Raw genomic sequence first — 20017 nt, 5'->3', positions numbered from 1 at the left:
CACAGGGACTGAGGATTGAACCCATAACCTTTGGGTTGGGAGACGACCACTCTACCACCTGAACCATGCCGCCGCCTCAGTTGTTCAAGGATGGGGCAAGGTTTATCACTTTGTGAAGAACTGCGTGAGCAAATAATCCAATTGTTTAAGAACAACAATTCTCAACATAACATTGAAAGGTATTCACGGATTTCATCATCTACAGTAGAATAGATCATCAAAAGATTCAGAGAATCTGGAGAAATCACTGCACTTAAGCGGCAAGGCCAAAAATTAACATTGAATACTAGTGACCTTCGATCCCTCAGGCGGCACTGCATTAAAACCTGTGTGAAGGATATTTCCACGTGGGCTCAAGAACACGTCATTAAACCATTGTCAGTTAACACAGTTAGCTGCTACATCTAGAAATGCAAGTTAAAACTCTACCATGCAAACGGAAAGCCATATATCACGATCACCCAGAAATGCCGCTGCCTTATCTGGGCCTGAATGCATCTGAGATGGACTGACGCAAAGTGGAAAAATGTGCTGTGTGTCACGTGTGGGAAGTAGCTGAACTCAAGAGCAGGCGGAGGCAGATGTAAAATGATGAACAATTTATTGAGCAAAGGTTATGGAAGTGGTCCTGGATGTGTTGACAGGCGGCGGCGTGGACAGGTGGCAGGCAGGGATGACGTGGGTCAAGAACACTGGGAACGAGGAGACACAAGAGTTAACAAGGGAACGAGGAGTTTAGTAGCTTAATTGAGTATGGTGGGCCGTGATACCGCTAGGAGAGGCTGCAATACTTTGGCGAGGATTTCCGGGAAGAGGCAGGCTTAAATGTAGGTGGTGATGAGGGTTGATTGGGGACAGGTGCGTGGCTTGAGGAGAAGCTGAAACAGAGAGGGGAGAGATAGGACAAGAGGGCGCAAAGCACCATCCAGGCTCCAAAACAGTACTGCAGGGCAGTCCATGACACTGTGGTCTGACGAGTCCACGTTTCAAATTGTTTTTGGAAATCACTTGTGTCGTGTCCTCCGGGCCAAAGAGGAAAAGGACCATCCAGATTGTTATCAGTGCAAAGTTCGAAAGCCAGCATCTGTGATGATATGGGGGTGTGTTAGTACACATGGCATGGGTAACGTGCACATCTATTAAGGCAACATTAATGCTCAAAGGTACATACAGGTTTTGGAGCAATATACTGTATGCTGCCATTCTGGAAATGTCTTTTTCAGGGACAATTGATTCAATTGAATATAGATTGAAAAGGATTTCACACCACACGGGGGGCCAATGACTGCCAGTCGGGGATCTGGCAGTCATAGTCACAGGGGGGGAGGTATCTACTAATTTCATGGCGAGGCTCGTGGGGGTGGACCCCTCTGTCCAGATGGCTGTGGGGGGTGGGAACCCCCTCTCGTGCCCTGCCTATCCGCCCTCCTGTCCACCTGGCACGGGTCACTGGCTCACTCTACGGCTGGGATGAGGCTGACTACTATGGCAGGCTCTACTGGTTGGGGGAGGGCATCTCGCTGTCCCGTGAATGGCAGGGGGTGCTGCAGAGGGGCGCATGGGATGGCGGGCTGGTGTGGTGGTTGGCAGTTGGGGGCGGCGGTTTTAGGGTGCTTCGGTGAGGCTGGTGGACCGCTCTGGATCCCTTGGTGTGGGTGGTTTCCTGTCACGCGGGCTGTTCTCGGGTGGGTCCTTGAGACCACCCGCCTCTCTTGGCTGGGTGGGGTGGGCTCATCCATCACCATCGTGCTGGCTCTGTAGTCCACAATAACCCCTACAATAATTTATAATTGGAAATTAATTGAAAGTCAAGGAAAAATAATGGCAAGGAGATATTCAAGTCTAATTATTAAACAGGTTTTAGGAACAACAGACCTAAATCACATGAAATACCATGTTTCTCCATGACCTTCTCAATAGTCAAGGCATGCGAAATGCCTGTCCGAGCCCATGGACAGAAGGCACACAAGCTGGTGTTGGAACCATTCTAATTGGCATTGCAAGGTACTTTGGAGAAAATGTATTTTTGTCATGGTCCCAGCTGTGATTACATCGGGCAGAAAGGAGAGTTTTGATTACCAAGATAGCTCAGCAAAGTGCAGGGTGGGCAAATGATATGGTATTTAGAATTTCACTTTCTATATATTGGCATGACTAATAACAATGATAGGCTCCAGCACGCCCGCGACCCTAGTGAGGAGAAGCGGCTCAGAAAATGGATGGATGGATGGATAATAACAATGAGAAAGAAAAGTGGGATAATCTAATGCTGATGATTGCCAATTTAGATGTGGAAGGATAATACTTCCATGGTATATTAACAGTTGAAAGGAAGGACTATCACAAAGCAAGCGGAAAGTAAATACAAACAGGGAAATTATTTCACGTACACTCTATGCGCTGTAAAAATGCTTGTTTATAATGAGCCAGAGCACTCACATTAAGCGTTGGCATTTTGCATCGACACCAAACCCAATAGTTGCACTTAAAAAGATTCCATGAAAGAATTCAATACAGACTTAAGGAATGAAGAAATTAATTCATTCATTTTCCGTACCGCTTGTCCTCACTAGGGTCGCGGGCCGCTGGAGCCTATCCCAGCTATCTTTGGGCGAGAGGCGGGGTACACCCACAACTGGTCACCAGCCAATCGCAGGGCACATAAAAAACAAACAACCATTCGCACTCACATTCACACACCTACGGAAATTTGGAGTCTTCATTTAACCTACGATACATGTTTTTGGGATCTGGGGTTCTGCAATCAGTTACTGTGTTTGCATCAGTGGCTGTTCGCCCCAATTGCGAGTTACTTGCTAATAATAGCTTGGCGCATTTCTACCAGTACATCATGCAGTTAGCCATCAACCTATGCCTCCAACCTGAATAATGGATCTTCCCTGACGTGTTATGTTATTTGGGATACAGTGTCTCTGCTGTGGCGACCCACTCGTAGCTCACACAGCGAGCCGACGGCGAGTTGGATGGCTCCACTGCAAAGTGGCCTGTTACTAGTGGCTAGTAGTTATTAGCAGCTAGTAGGTTTTTGGACTAGCAGACCAGCGTGGGGTCCGTCCAGTACTCCACAGCCTCACTCCATATGCTGCGCGTAGCTCGACACAACAATTAACAGAAAGTTAACTGTTTATTATTTTTGCTAGTCCACGAGCTAACGGGTTAAGGAGCTCAGCGGGCATCCACTCAGTGTTGTTATGTGTGTCCCCAAAAAATTATGAATGTTAACTGTTTATAAAACTCAGTGGCACACGTTATTCAGCGAGTACCCGACTACAGATACTTAAGCACATAGCATGCGAATGAATGTATTTGATTGACAGGTGAAGGTCTGGTATCCAGCACCTTCAGCAGACACGTGCACACAATCCTGCAATTCGAGGGCTGGCTCTATCTATCATGAATTTGGAGCCTTATTTTACATAATTGGCAAAGTTGGCAGGCTTGTTAACAATACTCTGCTATGTTGTGTCAAATTTACAAGACATTTTTGGGTCCCTTTACAGGCACTTTAAATGAGAGGGGATGGGTGGGGTACCATAAAGGAGAAAGTAACAACAAAATAAAAGAGAAAGTGAGTCGGCACAGTGACCACAGGTTGCTGACTCTCAGCGCCTAGAAGGGACTCTCCCTATAAGAAAATAATTCAACAAAACATTTAGAGTCCGCAACAAAGTAACAAAATTTGTAACAAAGTAAGCAAACCTGAGATTAATTAAAGTGCCAGTTTGTCTAATGCAACTGTTGCTGCTGGTGCTGGAGACTGAAATATAGCAAAATCAATTCCAAATCTTCTCCAGAACAGGGCAGATCATTTCCTGCCAGAAGAAACCAGATCAGATCCTCAAAGCTGAGGGACTTGGTCATTGTCAGACAAGTTATCTGAATGCTGATGTTTTTATTTCTGTTTGACATATTTTAATTGAGGCAGCACAGTGATTGATGGGTTAGCACATCTGCCTCATAGTTTTGAGGACTGGGGTTCAAATCCCGGCCTCGCCTGTGTGGAGTTTGCATGTTCTCCCCGTGCCTGCGTGGGTTTTCTCCTGGTGCTCCGGTTTCCTCCCACATTCCAAACACATGCATGGTAGGTTGATTGAAGACTCTAAATTGCTCGTAGGTGTGAATGTGAGTGCAAATGGTTGTTTGTTTATCTGTGCCCCGCGATTGGCTGGCGACCAGTTCAGGGTGAACCCCACCTCTCGCCCGTAGATAGCTGGGATGGGCTCCAGCACGCCCGCGGCCCTAGTAAGGAGAAGCGATATAGAAAATGGATGGATGGACATTTTAATTTACATTTTGTTGCGTGTATTTTGTAGTCCAATGTTTCACTTGAAATTTGTTTGGTTGAAAAAAGTTCAAAGTTCAATTGTAAATAGTTTGATCCATTTAATTTTTTTGTTGTTCCAGTGAAATTGTATAGTGACTAAATAAAGGCATAGTTTTATAATAAACCACCCCCAAAAAAAATACAAAATAAAATAAATTTATAGAAATAATTAATTTTGCCCATAATTGGGCAAAATGAATTATTGTTGGTAACAAATTAATTTAAGCAACAAAAAAATCCGACGAGCCGCTTGGGAGCCGAAAGTGAGCCAAGCCAAATGAAACGGTTCTCTAAAAAAAAGACGAAATTCCCTTCACGATTTGGCATTCAGGAAGTCCAGAGTACAAAATAAGGGGGGAATATGTATACATACATAGGAAAGGAATAAACAAGGAAAATAATTGTCATAGGGGCCCTTTGGAATAATGCCAAGGTTACCCTCAACCAACAAATATAGAGGGGAGGAGTGAGCCAGGCCAAATACATTTTTATTATTTATTTAAAAAAAAAATGCTTTTGTCTTTGTTATTATTCACACAAAGCTCATCAAACCTAAATCCCTAAATACCTTCCCTCCATGGAGTATAAGCATATATCCAACAGCTGTGCATTGCCTTTTTATGAAATGTCTCCAGAGAATATGACATCATGTGGTCTATTTTGTATGGGCGAATGGTGGTGCAATTCTTCCATATGTCCAAGTGAGGGTTAATATGTTTGCATTAAAGAAGCCCTCTTTTATCACACCTCCCCCACCTACTGTCAAAGGGCAAAAGATCATTCTCAGCTAAAGATTTGAAAACCTACTTCAGAAGGACAGAGCAGGGCCAAAGTGGCTTGTTATGTTTTATGACCTCATCAGAACCTCGATTGATTGAGGGAATGATTGAAATGTGTTTAATAGCTTCTTCAGTCAGGACAAATTGCGGCTGATTTTTATTGTTTCGTGTGCGTATGTACGTGCGTGTGTGTGTGTTCTTGTGTGAGTGAACTATGATTTCTTTTAGTGCATTTTGTCAAGAATGTTTGCTTTCGCACACGAGAAAAAGGGACCTCAAATGGATTAAAGGAGTTCATGAATTGCAAAAAAGAAAGGAAGGAAGGAATTGTGAAGCTCAACAGAGCAGACGGACGTCAACGCGAGTGAAGAGGCGCCAGAGAAGTGTACGTACTTGACTTAAGGAGCGCGAAATAAATGGTGACCATGCGGTAGTTTGCAAGCTGCCGTTAGACACAACAAAAGAAGGAGAAGATGGTGACGATGTCAGAGAGGACAAATGCGAAAAAGAAGACAAAATTCCCCTAGTGTGGGAGCATTTGAGAATGACCAGAAAAGCGAATACCAGTGACCCGACACAGAATGCTGAATGTAGAAAGATGAAAAAACAGAAAGATGAATGTCATGCAAATCATTGAGTTTAACGTTAATGCAATTTACTGACATAACGTTAGCCCCGAGGCTTAGGTTTCTGTTAATTCTAACAACAGCCAAATTTGTGACCTGGTAAGGTTATTTTGAATGACATTGTTACTTTTGTTTTAATTATTGTAGGTAATGGTGCTGAACCACACTGTATTATAAATTGAATGTCATTCATGTTTTGGTCAATCAATGTCAAACGTACAGTACAATACTGACAACAAACAGCATTTTAACATGGAACCAAACCAAAACAAAATCTCAGTGGTAAAACCTCCAATTGCTTCCTTCTCGCACTTTTCGCCATTCAATATTTTCAGCCAGATTTAAAGTACAAAATAAAGCTGCCTAAGCGCCAAAAGATTTCTCCTTACTGACCTCATAACACACACCAGTAATTAGTCCCAATTAAACGACTTCAGTGGCATCTTTTTATTGTTGTTACTTTTTTATTTACACATTAAGAGTTGGGTTTTACTGGCGTGTTAAATGCACAATACATTGTGGGTTAATTATTCATACCGAAGTTGCGGTCAGGGAGGTAACGACTGACTCACTGAAGGACTTACAATACAATAATACAATGGAAAAACGTACATATTTACAATGAAAAGTGAGAGCTTTCAACTTCGTCTGGAGTCCAGACTGCTTGTGAGCTGGTTTAAGCGCTGCACCGCCGCTGAAGTTCACATAAGTGCTTCTCCCTCTGTCAATCACCCACAGCTTTGCTAGTTAAACAGCTGTTTGAACTTGCCACCGGGAACAAAAAATGTTTTCTTACTCTTCGCATCCAAATTACGATGGTGGGAGCATGTAACCGCCACTCTCCTTCACGTTTATATACACACACGCGCACACACACACGAATACATACAGTTGCCTTCAGCACACCCACACAATTGGAAACCACAGAACTCGAACAGTATGCAGGGTTGCTACAGTCGATCTCTATCTATCTATCTATCTATGACCAAGTAATGGGTATGGTTAAGCTCATGCTTTTTTGGTACCATAAATAAGTGATATTGCTGCCACTTGGCAGCTGCTTAAAGTAACTAAAAACGTAGCTATAATCTAATTTAGTAACTTTTGAAATCAAGTAATGAGTAAAGTAACAGTTACTTTTAAGATCAAGTAATCAGTAAAGTAAAAAAGTACCTTTTTCAAGGTAACTTTGGCATCACTGATGCCACCACACTCATTTCCCACAATTCTTAGAAATGTGGTTGGAAAATGTTGTTCTTGTCTTCCCTTCTCACTGAATTTAATGCTTGAATATTTTAGTTTTTTTCTCAAAAAGGACCTTTCTGTGTTGGCGACGTGTTCAGGCATGCAAGCATTGGTATCACGTCAAGCTTCGCAGAGTACAATAACTTTTTGGTAACTTGCTTGTAACCCATATAACTTGTTATATTTGTTATGCAGTTAACTGCATTTGAAAATAGTAGCCTTATACAGTAAATACTGTAATGTACACTGAGCAACCCACACAAATTGACTGGTATATAAAAACATCAAAAAACTGTTCCAAAAACCATTTGTGAACAGTAACGGATAAAAGAGAGAAGCACATCTTGGAGCAACATTTAAAAGCAGATAAGCTTACAGATGTACTTTACTATATCAGACTCATGTCTAATTAAAAGAAATTAATCCAGATAAAGATAAAGTTCTTAAACAAGAGTTCAAATCATTCCCCTTGTTTCACTCTTCATCCTCTCATGGAATAAAATGAAATAGAATCTGGTTCAGGTAGTCAATATGAATATGTTGTAATGAAGTTCTATGAACTCCCATTAGCCCAAGTTGATAAACTTAGGCTTAGTCAGAAAATCAACAGAGGCTAAATTTTCATGAAATAATACAGAGCCTGTTTTCTTCAATGTTCCATACAAGTTCAGGAGCTGCACCTGCAAGATAAGGCATCTGATTTCTGATTACGAAAAAAAACAAAAACATTTCAAGGCAGTCAGCAGCGCTTTGGGATGTAACCTGCATTCAAGATATTAAAGCCAGTTAATGTTGCTTGCGCGGTGATATCAAAGAATGTTGAAATGTTATGATATCCTAAAGTTAAATCGAAGCAACCAGGTGGAGAATAGTTAGTATGTGATTGGTTTTGTGATTTGCGTAGGAGTGGTAATATCACAGTGACTGAAGGAACGATGCATGTGTACAGCATTAAAAGTTTGTTCGGTTGTGCGTGTCAATCACAATTAAGTAGCAAAACACAAGTCCACATGTACAGTATACAAGTGCCTTGTTAACATTAGCCATTACCTGTGTCGCGTATATTGGCATTTGGAAAGATCGTAATTTATTTAAGAAATACATTTGTCGAAGGTGAACGTCTGCGTTCACTTCCAGTTTAGTTCGATAGACGTTTAACGTCAGAATCAAACTTGTTTTGTCTCGTAAAGGGAACCACGTCACCTTTTATATGGGTCATTCCACTGAGGTGGTACACAATTTGTGACATCTAAGAAAAATTGAAGAACTTGAATCATTTTGTTGAAAATATGTTAGTAAAATTTATTTGAAGTATACCAGTTACATTTAGGGGTTCATGGGATAAAAACATACATAGTTTAGCCTTTTTGACCCAGCCACCTAAAAGAATCGGAATCGAGAATCGGTTGGAACCGGAATCGAACTAAGGAACCGGAATTGCTGAAATTCAAACGATGCCCAACCGTAGTTATAGGGAGTATTATTGATTTTGACCAATTGATATTTATATATATATATTTAATATTAGTGTTCTGCCGTATTGCTATTGCATTACGCCACTTTACAAAGACGAACTGGACAAGGATGCCCTCTCTCGCCCCTGCTATTCGCACTATTCGATAAATAGTGCGAATAGCAGGCGCGAGAGAGGGCATCCTCGTCCAGTTCGTCTTTGTAAAGTGAAACGTTTGGTGACAGTTTGGGTGAGTTGGATAACGCTGCGAGCCAGTGAATATAAGAGTCACCAAAGCCAAATTTCTGATGGACATGATGCTACAAGATCGCCATTACTAGTGTACAATTGTTATAAGTGAATCAATCTGGGACAATCTGTGTGAGTGTATCATCTATACGTGTGTGGGAAAGGTAGATTACTCTCAGAAATATTGTCTAATGGGAACTTTCTTACTGTGTAGCTGGTAATATGAAATTGTGTTAGGAGGTATTATGTATTGAGGTATTGAATGTTTTGTATGAGTTCTGCATAGAAAAAACATGGGAATATATCACGAGTTAAACATACAAGCACAGGTAGCATGCGATACATATGCGTAGGGTGGGGGGGAGAGATGGGGGGGAGTGAGCATTCGATAAGTGGGGGGGGGGGGGGGGTGCCATAAAGATGGGAAAAAAGATAAATACAAAGAAAATATGGTAAATTACCCATGTCAATGAGTCGAGGGTACAATAGGACATGCGCAATTCCCTATTTTTTTCTAAACACATTACTAAACAATTTTTCTACACTATATACCAAATACTAGAGCAAACTTGAAAGGAATACTCATCTATGAGAAGAGCCAAGGGGTGACTTTGGAATCACGGAACAGTTGACCGTCAATGTGTAGTTTGACCACAACTAGTGAGGCGCGTTTTCCTTGTTGTCCCTAATTCTTCATTAGAGGGTACAAGAGCTTGTGTCGCTTGTTGATTTCGCGAGAAAACTGATCATTCATCCCAAACTTTGTACCCTTCAGCTACCGTCCTTTTGACTTTACAAATACTTTCTGCTGGAAATGTTCGAATTTGGCGATAATTGGACGGAAATGACTCCCTGCTTGTGGTCCTCCTAGCCTGTGTACTCGTGGAAGGTGATGTTAGAGAGTGTATCCTTCGAGATTTTCAGCGCTGTCGAGTTTTTTACTTGAGCCTTTAGATTATCAGGTGTACTCTCGGAAATGCCAGAAAAGATGAGGTTATCCCGCCCGCCTGCTTCTTGACTGGAAGTCCAGCATTGCTTCTTTGATTTTTTTTTTTGGTTTTCTTTCTTGAGAACATCTACCTCCATTGTCATCACTTTCAGGGCTGACTGAAGTTCGGCATTGTCTTCTTTTAGCTCTATGAACTGTTGTTGCGTGGTGGTTTTGAGCTCCTTCATCTCTGGGTGTAATAGATCGAGAACTAATAGCTTCTTATCCGTGGAGGAGAGGACTTGAATATGTGCCTCGGGAAAGCAAAGTGCTAGTAGACGAGTTAGCCTTTCGCCTTTTCAGCAGATTGCTGCAGTGCCGTGGTGGGCTCCGCTAGCTTGCATGATGAAGCGATCCAAAGATCTGTCGATTAAATCTTCGATGGTAACTTGGCGTCAGCAGGGATTGGAAAAAAAGCAATCAATAAAAATCAGCCCCATAATAAGAGTAAAAACAAATGGATGAGGAGGAAATAAAAATTTGGGGTTGCTAATCTGATTTTGCAGCGTAGTCGCCAAAATTTCATCTGGGAAATCTTGCAGTCTCTTTCGTTGTCAGAGTATGTCGCACGTCTCAGCTCCCCCATGTGACATGCTGAAATTTAGCAATTCTTTATGCCACCTTGGTTTATGTGGATAAATGTGCATAATGGTAAAGACATAACCAGCTTCATAAAAATCGTGAGTTGCACAATTGACTTTAATTTAATTTTCACAATGTGCTGACCTCTGCAGATACAAGTGCATAAATTATCCCAACTACTATTAAACCCATTACACTCTAGTCTTTATACAATCGTAATAACGGTAAAGAAATAGTTCTGACACTTTCACAAACTCATACATATTAATTCATATCTGGGGAATAACATCATTTACTTTGCTGTCTGTTATTGTGTGGATACAAAATGGCTGCTTCATCCTGGCACTTCAGCTAACAGATCCCTCTGGTTGCTTGCAACAACAAAATGAGGGTCTCTCCCGTTGGCATAAACAGTAAAGACAGTTTGAGTGACAAAGAACTATTTGAAGAAGGCCCAAAAATATCTTGTAAATTCGACACACCACAGAAAAGAGTAATGTTAACAAGCGAGGCAATGAATGAATGGATTAAAAAAAATCGCAAAGTATGTGAAATCAGGCTTAAAAATTGTCAAGAATTGAGACATTCTTTGAGCTTCCAGATACTGTGTACATGTCGCTGGGTGCTTTGAAAATCCCACCTCCACTTGTGAAGCAAATACTTCTTTTGGAGATTCCCTGCTTCGCTGGCTGCAAGAAGTGTGAGAGAGGAGCGATACACAGCACACGCAATCACGGGTCGCATAGAGTCACTCTGCCCCTTAGTTTCCATTGAAATTCACTGGGCTGTTGGTCTATGGAGGGACTTATCAATCGCGATGGGTGGAAATCATCAGTGGTACACGCAGGTGTGGGCCTGTGCCCGTCGAGCTGCAGCCTTCGGCGGTGGCAGCAAGGTTCCCCCCCCCCCTCATCCTCTCCTGCAATGCGAGTGGCTGATGGATGTTTGCCATGTACTCTAACCACTGTCTAGCTGGAATGGGGCTGCGGTGTGATGGATCCTGTGTGGTTCGCTGCTGCCTCACAACAAAACGCACATGCGGCCAGACAGCAGAGACGTGAGCCCAAATATCCTCAAACACACTTCAGGGAAGATGTATTTTTTCGAGTTGTGGGCATACTTTGATGGCTAACTGCATGCTGTACGGGTAGAATTGGTTCATTTATGAACGAGGAAGTGGCATTTCCGCCAAATGGCCACTGCATGGAATAGAAAAGAAGAATAGAAAAAAAGGTGAAGATGTGGCTAAAGACTCAAGCCACACTTATTTTCAAACATCCATCCATTTCTACCGCTTATCCGAGGTTGGGTCACGGGGGCAGTAGCTTTAGCAGGGAACCCCAGACTTCCCTCTCCCCAGCCACTTCATCCAGCTCTTCCGAAAGAAATAGTCTCTCCAGCGTGTCCTGGGTCGTCCCCGGGGTTTCCTCCCAGTGGGACGTGCCCGGAACACCTCACCAGGGAGGCATCCGAATCAGATGCCCCAGCAACCTCTGCTTCCTCATGGGAAGGCGTGTCGGTGGAATTTAGGAGGTCTTCAAAGTATTCTTCCCACCGACTCACAACGTCCCGAATCGAGGTCAGCAGCGCCCCATCCCCACTATATGCAGTGTTGGTGGTGCACTGCTTTTCTCTCCTGAGACGCCGGATGGTGGACCAAAATTTCCTCGAAGCCGTCTGGAAGTTTTTCTCCATGGCCTCACCAAACTCCTCCCATACCCGAGTTTTTGCTTCAGCGACCACCAAAGCTGCATTCCGCTTGGCCAGCCGGTACCCATCAGCTGCCTCCGGAGTCCCACCGGCCAAAAAAGCCCGATAGGACTCCTTCATCAGCTTGACGGCATCCCTCACCGTTGGTGTCCACCAACGGGTTCGGGGATTGCCTCCACGACAGGCACCGACCACCTTACGGCCACAGCTCCAGTCACCCGCCTCAGCAATGGAGGCGCGGAACATAGTCTACTCGGACTCGATTCCTTTGTTGTTGTAAACTAAAGACATTTGGGTTTCAGATCAAAAGATGAATATGATACAAATGTTTGGAATTCTAGATTTTATTTCATGCATAATTGCATCAAGCCTGTGACCCATTGACTTCACCAGACTGTTAAAGTCTTCATTTGAAATGCTTTTACAGGCCTTGACAGCAGCCTCTTTCAGGTCTTGTTTGTTTCTGGGGGTTTTTCTCTTCAGTCTCCTCTTCAGGAGGTAAAAAATGCATGCTCTATTGTATTAAGGTCCAGTGATTGACTTGGCCAGTCTAAGACCTTCCACTTTTTCCCCCTGTTGAAGTTATTTGTTGTGTTGGCAGTGTGTTTTGGGTCATTGTCTTGTTGCATGATGAAGCTTCTCCTGTTTAGTTTGGATGCATATTTTTTTAAATTGCCAGACAAAATGGTTTGCCAACCTCCACAGGGCAGGGGAGAAGGTATCACAAGCCACTGTTCAAAGAAGACTTAAATTAAAAAATAGAAATATAGAGGCTAAATCACAAGATGCAAACCACTCATCAGCAAAAAGAATCGGAAGCCCAGATTGAATTTTGCAAAGAAGTACAGAGATGAGCCACAAAAGTTTTGGAACAAAGTTTTCTGGACTGATGAAACCAAGATTAACCTCTACCAAAGTGTTGGAAAGGCTAAAGTATGGAGAAAGAAAGGATCTGCTTATGATCCAAAACACAAGCTCATTTGTGAAGCATGGTGGAGGTAATGTCATGGCTTGGGCTTGCATGGCTGCTTCTGGAACGGGCTCACTAGTTTTATTGATGATGTAACTCATGATGGTAGCAGCAGAATGAATTCTGAAGTCTACAAAACCATTTTGTCTGGCAGTTTGGCATCAAGCCTATGACCCATTGACTTCACCAGACTGCGACATTCTTCATTTGAAATGCTTTTCAAGGCTTTGACTGCAGCCCCTTTCAGTCTCCCCCTGATGAAGTCCTATGTTGTGTTGGCAGTGTGTTTTGGGTCATTGTCTTGTTGCATGAAGAAGCTTCTCCCAATTAGTTTGGATGCATTTTTCTGTATATTGCCAGACAAAATGGTTTTGTTAACTTCAGAATTCATTTTGCTGCTACCATCACAGCTAAAAGACCCCCTATGATGAGTAAATTGATGACTCACATAGACTTTACACCGATTTGATTGGCTTGATTGGTATCGGCCGATAATTAGCATTTTATGCTGATCGGATGATCGGCTTTAATGTCATAATTCGCTGATCTGATCAATGATGTCATTGATTGGCTTCGCAAAAAACATTTATTCCGTGTCGCCGTCGTGTACAGTATATTTGAATCCAAAAGCTAGTTTATTCACGTCTTTTGATGTAGTAGTGTAAATATCTGACCGCCAGTTGTTTAAAAAAAAAAACATGTCGGTGGTGTCGGACAGACAACACGTCTGAGACAGACAACACGTAATGCGTGGATCAGACTACAAGACAAATTTGGTCTTTCACGATTGCATTATGTCTGACTACTGCAATAAAATCTTGTATTCCGATACCACCGCATCCCATCTTTTACGATCACTGCATTTTATCTTGTCAACTCAAACGCGACCGGATACACTCGTTACCATGGCGATGACAACAACGATAGATCGCACAAATTTAATGTGTGAGGTGAAAAATAAATTAAGGAAAAACGTGTGGTGGTTATCACCAATGCTCTGGAGAGGACATTCATTCACAGATTGCCTGAGGTATGTTCACGTACTTTTAATACGATACGGCTCACAAGCAGACAACAAAACATTCAGCCAAGCAAGCTCATGGTAGCACTAACGTTTGTACGTAAACATGCCAGCATTCTATCAGATCATGCTCTAAAGTTTTGGTGGGTGCGAAGTAATTCCAAGGCAAGCGCCTGGTGGCCAGGTCTGCACCCATGGGGCCCGGCTGGGCCCAGCCCGAAAGGGTAACATGGGTCTCCCTTCCGATGGACTCCATAATTGCGGGTGGGCCCATAGGGGTCGGGTGCAGTGTGAGCTGGGCGGTGGCCGTCGAGTAGAAATAATGTGAAATCAGGCTCAGATAAAGGAGGCGGATCTATCCCCGGCTACAGAAGCTGGCTCTTGGAACGTGGAACGTCATCTCTCCCTTGTTGTGTCTCGCCATTCTCATCCACGCTGTTGACTGCCTCGCATACTGTATCTTAGTGTTGTGTTCGCGATAAATTTTTTTGATTAGTTAAGCCCTTACAATGCCACTTAAGCGCTGTGTCCCTGCGAAAACTTCCTCCGGGGCGCCCAAGAGGAAGAAGAAGATGACCATCAGCGAAAAAGTGAAACCTTTAGATATGACGGGGTTATGTCCTTGTACAGGGAATTTTGAAGCAAAAGAAAAAACAAAGACAACAACTACCCATCACCATGTTTTTCTCCAAGGTAAAACCCCAGCTACACCATCAGCGCCTCCAGCAGAAGAGTCTCCGAGAGAACCTAAAGCCTCCACGGGTCAAGTGAGAGCCTCTCCTCCGCCACCAACGCAAGCCTCTTCGCCTCTCTCAGAAGGAAATGCTGATGAATGTTAATTACTGAAAAGGTTTTATAATGAAAGATTTAAGTAAATGCGTGTACTGTTGTAATCTTTGTCTCAAATATGTAAAGCATAAATACTGTTTCCATATTTTAAACATTCTGGTACCCATATTCACATACACAAAAATTCCTAGGGCGGAGGGGGGCGAAATCCTACTTCACGGTTTTTCACCTTTTGCGGGGGATTCTGGTCCTCATTAACTGCGAAAAACTGTGTATATATATATATATATATATATATATATATATATATATATATATATATATATATATATATATATATGTGTGTGTATATATATATATATATACATACATATATATATATGTGTGTGTGTGTGTGTGTGTGTGTATGTGTGTGTGTTGAATATACTGTACATCTAATGTTAAATATATGTAAAGCTTAAATCCAAATGTTCAATATATCCAGCGTCTGCCTCACAGTTCTGAGGACCGGGGTTCAAATCCCGGCCCCGCCTGTGTGGAGTTTCCATGTTCTCCCCGTGCCTGCGTGGGTTTTCTCCGGGCACTCCGGTTTCCTCCCACATCTGAAAAAACATGCATGCGAGGTTAATTGAAGACTCTAAATTGCCCGTAGGTGTGAATGTGAGTGCGGATGGTTGTTTGTTTGTATGTGCCCTGCGATTGGCTGGCAACCAGTTCAGGGTGTACCTCACCTCTCGCCCGAAGATAGCTGGGATACGCCCGCGACCCTCTTGAGGAAAAGCGGTACAGAAAATGGATGGATGGATGGATGTTAAATACATATCTAAATGTTTGAGGCGGAACTAAATATCTAAATACAAACAGCAGAGAAGCGAAAGTTCCAACATAAAAGCACAAAGTCAGTGTGTTTGTACTTTAGTGTCAAATCACATTAAAAAAAACATCATATCCAGGGAAATTGACTCTTGGACATGGATTAAACTTTCCAGAGGGAGAAGCAGCAGCTTCCAGGTGCATTTAAGTAAATGCAAAAATGTAGAAGTTGAAATTGAAATATTTTATTTGATTGATTGATTTCTTTATTTTGAACATGTAATGACATCCCAAAAAGAATATAAACAAGATGAAATGATTAAAAAAAAAATTTAAATCAGGTTATTACATATTTTCGAAAAGGAGTAGGAAGAAGTGAAAAATCCTACCCCTATCTCATCTTCTGTATGATTCTTTATCACTATTACTTTCTATGAACATCAGTATACTGTAACATTATAGTAATGTAATAAGGAGTAAGATAATACTGTATACATGCATCCTAAATCCTATATTGAATTAATTATAATAGCTGCTGTATCTTTTCTATTAAAGGAAAGAAAAAGGCAAAAAAAAACAAACAAGAAAAAAACAACGACATACAAACAAAAATAACTAAATTACCGGTAACAGCCATGGCACCACTTTTAAGACTCGCGTGTACTGTGACCAGACTAATGTTGCACCAAATACCGGTACCAGTACCGGACAAAAGCATGTATAGTTATTGTGTATTGTTTATGAGAGAAATCAAATGCAGTCAAATACAAAAATACGGCACACTAAAAGCTTATACAGTATTATGCATGAGTAAATATCAACAATTAATATAGTCATGAAAAAAATTTTGACTCCTTTTTTCTTCATTTTTTTTCCCCCATTTTTAATGTCTGGTGCAACTCAAGTACATTTGTTTGGACAAATATCATGATGACAACAAAATAGCTCATAAGAGTTTAATATAGGAGCTGATAGCAACTTTCAGTGGTTTTCTTGATAAGAACCAAAATCATATTTAATGATACAATTAATGCCTAGATCAGACTACAGGATTTTAGCCCCGATATTGGCCCGATTAGCTTTCGTGGGTGATATTCCAGATCGGGCTCGACATATTTTGTCGGGAACGATAAAACTTCTTGTAATGTAACATAATCCAAGACCAACGATTAGGCCCTACGATAGCCATACGACGCCAAAATGAAAAGTTTAGCATGTTTGATTGTTTGGATATCTTCCGTGTAGTGTGACGTATCAACGACAACTCTCCGACAGCACACCTTGACTTCGACCAATAGGATTGCGTATTGTGACTGGCGCATCGCCTCCTGTGCTTGCTGTTATCGGCATACTTGGTCATCGTTGTCAACATTTATTCACGCGCACAAACCTATGTTTACCGAAGCTTGAGAGCATGATTCGACAGAACGCCGGCATGTTTACGTACAACCGTTAGTGCTAGCACTAGCTTGCTAGGCTACATAACGTTTAGTTGCCAGCTTGCGAGCAGTATCGTATTAAAAGTACATGAACATACCTCAAGCAATCCTTGAATGAACGTCCTCTCCCGAGCACCGGTGATGACCACCGAACGATTTTCCTCATTTCGTTCTTTTTTTCCCACACAATAGATCGTTGCCATGCATTGTTGTTGTTGTCACCATGGTAACAGGTGTATTCGGTCGCATTGACCGGTGACACGTTTTCTGGTTTCACCCCTCCGACAGTGTTTGATTTGACAAGATAAAGCCTAGTGATCGTAAAAGACGTGATTATGGCATCGGAATATATGTCATGTAGTGTTGCCACTGTCTGAACGAGATACAGCAAGATTTTGTGGTAGTAGTCTGACATCGAGCAATCGTTAAAGACCAAATTTGTATTGTAGTCCGATCCACCCATAAGCTTATGTATTCCTCAGCTAAAATGCATTTAGTGGTACCAGGCATTAAAATGAACAGGAAATTGAAGAAACAAGGGTGGTTCAATATTTTTGTTTGACTATATATATCATACATACTGTACTGTAGATGTAATTTATATACCGTGTACATACAAACACACACACATAGTGTGTGGATGTGTGTGTGTGTGTGTGTGTATGTGTATATATATATATATATATATATATATATAAACATATATATATATATCTTATTCTTTATATCTGTTCTCAGATTCCATCCATCCATCCATCCATCCATTGCCTGAGCGGCTTATCCTCACAAGGGTGGAGCCTATCCCAGCTATCATCGGGCAGGAGGCGTGGTACACCCTGAACTGGTTGCCAGCCAATCACAGGGCACATATAAACAAACAACCATTCGCACACACATTAACTCCTACGGACAATTTAGAGTTGTCAATTAACCTACCCTGCATGTCTTTGGGATGTGGGAGGAAACCGGAGTGTCCAGAGAAATCCCACGCAGGCACGGGGAGAACATGCAAACTCCACACAGGCGGGGCCGGGATTTGAACCCCGTTCCCCAGAACTGTGAGCCAGACGCTGTAACCAGTCTCTCACCGTGCCGCCGTTCTCAGATTCCTTTGCCCTAAATTTTATAAAATGTCTGTAAAGAGTATTTTGCATTTTGCAAACCCTTTGTTAGCCACCGATTATTCTTATTTAGGTACTGACGGATTAGACAATGATAATGATATAGTGATATAAATATACAGTATCTAAAAAATTTGTATATCTATAGCTTTCTCTCTGTACACTGTATTCCAATCTTGTGCCAATGAGTCAGAATTTAATGAATCCATTGCTTGTTTCTGTTCGTAATTGTTATTTATTTTGTCAACAATTTCCTTTATTTCTTTATGGTTATGTTTTGTTTAATGATAATGCTTTTCTGAAACGCTTGGCAATTTAATTAGAATCCCATTAAAATACAATTAAATGTGTTTCGCCTAGCCCTTCATGTTTTCTTTAAAGAATTTTACCCATCTTACAAATTATTCCTGGGTAATCAAATATATGAGCATAACTGTGTGTTTTCTCACACTCATCACTCACTCGATCGATCTTTCAAACTCCGTCTTTCCAACAACTTGGAGCAATGACGCTTCCACCAATTCCACCGATCCCAGGAACTGCCAGCCCTCCTCAATAGTATTTGTAAAAGTAAAAGTATTTGAAGTTGTTTTGTCAATTTTCATTCCACTGCTTTTACTAATGTTTGAGATTTTTGCAATTGTATCATCGGTATCAAGGTACTTTATGCAGATATAGTATTAAAGTCATGATTTTGGTATTGTGACACCACTAGACCAGACCATATAATATTTCAACTGTGACGGTTGGCTTCAACCGTAACTTGGACCCGGAAGCAGACCTGACAATCCTTCAGCCGTTTAATAGCCTTCATGCAAAACCAAGGAAGCATGCAATTGTGAAATGCAAAGGAAAGCGAAAAATTCAAAAACAGATAACAATGACGAAAGGTTCTCACAAAATAGTTACCAACATATACTATAACTAACTAAAGGAGGAGGACGGAGCCACGGCGGAAGGAAGGTAACCCTATGAAAAAAACAGGATCGAACATACACTAGGTAGAAGTAACAAAATGAAACCATAACCTACTCTGCCCTACACAAGGTAGAGTTACAAAAAAATAACTGAGTCTAGCCTACACAAGGTAGAAAAAAAAAACAAAGACAGAAAAACACAGCAGTACTTACTAGGAGATGTAGATGGAACAAGAGCACGCTGGCAAGAAAAGGACAGAATAAAAACAAATTGTGGAAACAATGCTGACAAGCAATCTGATGCAATAATCTGGCACCTTCCTTCTGCTGTGACTGAGTTTAAATACAATATGGCAATGATTTCCAACAGGTGTGACAAGGCAGCTTCCCCTACCAGCGCTTCCAAAGGTGACTGTGGAGACATAAACAAAAAGTAAAATGAGACAGGAAAATGTCATAACATCTACAGAGGTAGACGCTCTCATTTCTGCAGGTAGAATATTCCAGACTACTGGAGCCTGACTAGAGCACACTTTAGAACCTGCTGATTTCTTTTTAGCTCTCGGTGTCACTAGAAGACTGTCGCAAGTAAGATTAACAGAAGAATTCTAAAATGTATCTCAGAGTACACCATCAGTTAATAACGCACTAGTCTGAAAAACAACAGTCAGTGTTGGATCAATATATCTAGCCTGGAGCCTGACTAGAGCACACTTTAGAACCTGCTGATTTCTTTTTAGCTCTCGGTGTCACTAGAAGACTGTCGCAAGTAAGATTAACAGAAGAATTCTAAAATTTATCTCAGAGTACTCCATCAGTTAATAACGCACTAGTCTGAAAAACAACAGTCAGTATTGGATCAATATGTCTAGCCTGACACTTGGTTCTTTCTAAGAAACTATGTATGTTCATAGTGTCCAGCATAGCACTGGTTAACCTGATAGACTCCACACTCATCCTAACAGGCTCT

The 20017-nt window shown here is 41.7% G+C and overlaps 1 long non-coding RNA gene across 1 annotated transcript; it reads right to left on the bottom strand.

The window, feature by feature from the left end:
• Nucleotides 1-633: 633 nt before the first annotated feature.
• On the bottom strand, nt 634-19369 carry LOC133487119 (uncharacterized). Its single transcript, XR_009791211.1, has 3 exons — nt 19261-19369; nt 1172-1774; nt 634-1084 (listed from the first exon to the last, which is right to left on the bottom strand). It is a non-coding gene; the product is annotated as an uncharacterized LOC133487119 (long non-coding RNA).
• Nucleotides 19370-20017: the final 648 nt, after the last annotated feature.

This window comes from Phyllopteryx taeniolatus, chromosome 12 (assembly GCF_024500385.1).
Source record: "Phyllopteryx taeniolatus isolate TA_2022b chromosome 12, UOR_Ptae_1.2, whole genome shotgun sequence".
In the NCBI taxonomy this organism is placed as follows: Eukaryota; Metazoa; Chordata; class Actinopteri; order Syngnathiformes; family Syngnathidae; genus Phyllopteryx; species Phyllopteryx taeniolatus.
The sequence above is the reverse complement of the archived record's forward strand: the minus strand, read 5'-3'. Positions and strand labels throughout refer to the sequence as shown.